Source organism: Cucurbita pepo, chromosome 10 (genome assembly GCF_057944985.1).
Source record: "Cucurbita pepo subsp. pepo isolate OVF chromosome 10, ASM5794498v1, whole genome shotgun sequence".
In the NCBI taxonomy this organism is placed as follows: Eukaryota; Viridiplantae; Streptophyta; class Magnoliopsida; order Cucurbitales; family Cucurbitaceae; genus Cucurbita; species Cucurbita pepo.
Window position 1 is genome coordinate 13,854,927 of NC_141807.1, and position 3,338 is coordinate 13,858,264.

The 3,338-nt window shown below is 36.8% G+C and overlaps 1 non-coding gene across 1 annotated transcript; it reads right to left on the reverse strand.

The window, feature by feature from the left end:
* Positions 1–1,904: 1,904 nt before the first annotated feature.
* Positions 1,905–1,977, reverse strand: TRNAF-GAA (transfer RNA phenylalanine (anticodon GAA)). Its single transcript has one exon. It is a non-coding gene; the product is annotated as a tRNA-Phe (tRNA).
* Positions 1,978–3,338: the final 1,361 nt, after the last annotated feature.

The following is a 3,338-nucleotide window of genomic DNA, read 5'->3' on the forward strand; positions in this document are numbered from 1 at the left end:
GAAAATAGATTTCAAACTTGAAAGAAAAAAACATATTGAGTAGGAGCTAAAAATGTTGTAATTTTTTAGAAAGAGCATTTGGTCTAGTGGTATGATTCTCGCTTTGGGTGCGAGAGGGCCCGAGTTCAATTCTCGAAATATGTCCCTATGTTTAATTCTTAAAAGATTTGGTGCATGGTAAATATTGATGAGTCTGACAAAACAAAATTAGTTATCAAAAATGGGCTCTAAGGGAAGAGGTGCCTATTCTGACCGGGGAGGGAACAAAACGAACCAACGATACTGAGGACAATCTACTAGGAGCTGTTGAAAATCACTTCTCCGTTTGTTAACTCTTTAAGTCTTCTCTGTTGCACTTCTCCGTTTGTTAACTCTTTAAGTCTTCTCTGTTGCACTTCTCCGTTTGTTAACTCTTTAAGTCTTCTCTGTTGGTGTCTATCTAATGCTGCACTTCTCCGTTTGTTAACTCTTTAAGTCTTCTCTGTTGCACTTCTCCGTTTGTTAACTCTTTAAGTCTTCTCTGTTGCACTTCTCCGTTTGTTAACAAGTCTTCTCTGTTGCACTTCTCCGTTTGTTAACTCTTTAAGTCTTCTCTGTTGCACTTCTCCGTTTGTTAACTCTTTAAGTCTTCTCTGTTGCACTTCTCCGTTTGTTAACTCTTTAAGTCTTCTCTGTTGGTGTCTATCTAATGCTGCACTTCTCCGTTTGTTAACTCTTTAAGTCTTCTCTGTTGCACTTCTCCGTTTGTTAACTCTTTAAGTCTTCTCTGTTGCACTTCTCCGTTTGTTAACTCTTTAAGTCTTCTCTGTTGCACTTCTCCGTTTGTTAACTCTTTAAGTCTTCTCTGTTGCACTTCTCCGTTTGTTAACTCTTTAAGTCTTCTCTGTTGGTGTCTATCTAATGCTGCACTTCTCCGTTTGTTAACTCTTTAAGTCTTCTCTGTTGCACTTCTCCGTTTGTTAACTCTTTAAGTCTTCTCTGTTGCACTTCTCCGTTTGTTAACAAGTCTTCTCTGTTGCACTTCTCCGTTTGTTAACTCTTTAAGTCTTCTCTGTTGCACTTCTCCGTTTGTTAACTCTTTAAGTCTTCTCTGTTGCACTTCTCCGTTTGTTAACTCTTTAAGTCTTCTCTGTTGGTGTCTATCTAATGCTGCACTTCTCCGTTTGTTAACTCTTTAAGTCTTCTCTGTTGCACTTCTCCGTTTGTTAACTCTTTAAGTCTTCTCTGTTGCACTTCTCCGTTTGTTAACTCTTTAAGTCTTCTCTGTTGCACTTCTCCGTTTGTTAACTCTTTAAGTCTTCTGTTGGTGTCTATCTAATGCTCTCCAAACTAAGCCATAACTCTTTAAGTCTTCTCTGTTGCACTTCTCCGTTTGTTAACTCTTTAAGTCTTCTCTGTTGGTGTCTATCTAATGCTCTCCAAACTAAGCCATAAGTCTTCTCTGTTGGTGTCTATCTAATGCTCTCCAAACTAAGCCATAAGTCTTCTCTGTTGGTGTCTATCTAATGCTCTCCAAACTAAGCCATAAGTCTTCTCTGTTGGTGTCTATCTAATGCTCTCCAAACTAAGCCATAAGTCTTCTCTGTTGGTGTCTATCTAATGCTCTCCAAACTAAGCCATAAGTCTTCTCTGTTGGTGTCTATCTAATGCTCTCCAAACTAAGCCATAAGTCTTCTCTGTTGGTGTCTATCTAATGCTCTCCAAACTAAGCCATAAGTCTTCTCTGTTGGTGTCTATCTAATGCTCTCCAAACTAAGCCATCACATGTTTTAGATTTGATAGTCAAGTTATGCAACTTAGTCAACCTATACCAGTTTGATAGTTGGAAAGTATTTCCACTAATTCATTATATTCTAAACATAAATAATCACTAATTTTAGAAAGAAAAATCAAATTATGCAATATGCGGTGAACGTGGATCGAACACGTGACCTTCAAATCTTCAGTCTAACGCTCTCCCAACTGAGCTATCCCCGCAATCATTAGAAATGAAAATTCATCAGTAAAGATATTTTCGCTGGTTCATTGAGATTTTAAAAGGAAATAATGACTAATTTTTTATTGAATAGTCAGGTTATGGAAATAGAAACAGGTGTGGTTCGTGACCTTCAAATCTTAAATCTGTCTCCAAACTGAGCTATCCCCACTAACATTAAAAATGAACGTGGAGATCGAACACGTGGCCTTCAAATCTTAAATCTGACGCTCTCCAAACTGAGCTATCTCCGCTACCATTAAAAATGAAAGTTTTTAAGTAAAGATATTTCCGCTAATTAATTGAAATTTTCTAAAGAAATGATCACTAATTTTAGATTGAATAGTCAAATTGTGCAACATGAACCATGTGTGGTGAACGTGGATCGAACATGAGACCTTCAGATCTTCAATCTAAAGCTCTCTAAACTGAGCTATCCACACTAACATTAAAAATAAAAATTCATCAGTAAAGGTATTTTCGCTAATTCATTGAAATTTTAAATAGAAATAATCACTAATTTTTAATAAGATATTCAAGTTATCCAACTTGTATAAGGTGCGGTGAACTAGAACACGTTAGGTATTTCCGATAATTCATTGAGATTTCACAATGGAATAATGACTAATTTTGATTGAATAGTCGGGTTATGCAACTAGAATCAGGTGCGGTGAACGTGGAGATCAAACACGTGACCTTCAAATCTTCAGTCTGACGCTCTCCCAACAGAGCTCTCCCCGCTAATATTAAAAATGAAAATTCATAAGTAAAGGTATTTCCGCTAATTCATTATGTTTAAAAAAGAAATAATCACTAATTTTAGATTGAATAATCAAGTTATGTTTTTAGATTGTATAGTCAAGTAATAAACTTGTATTAGGTGCGTTGAACGTGGATAAAACACGTGTGACCTTCAAATCTTCAGTCTAATAATCTCCCAGAGCTACTCTTGCTAATATTAAAAATGAATATTTATCAGTAAAGGTATTGGGTACACTTCTGAAAATTCAACAAAAGGCATTGGGTACGCAGTTATAGTACGACATTCCACCCATAAAAAGATAGTCAAACAGAAATGCTTAAGCAAATATTGGAAGACATGTTGAGGGTACATGTGATGGATTTTGCAGGAAGTTGGGATAAGTACCTACCTCTTATGAAATTCGCTTATAATAATACTTGCCAAGCCACCATACAAATGGCCACATACAAGGTTCTCTATGGACGAAGATTTCGATCCCCTATCTTTTGGGAAGAAGGGGGGCAAATGACAACTATTGGGCCTGAGCTGGTGCAAATTACCAACGTCGCAGTCCAGAAGATTAAAGCTAGGATACAAACCGCACAAAGCCGAGAGAAAAGC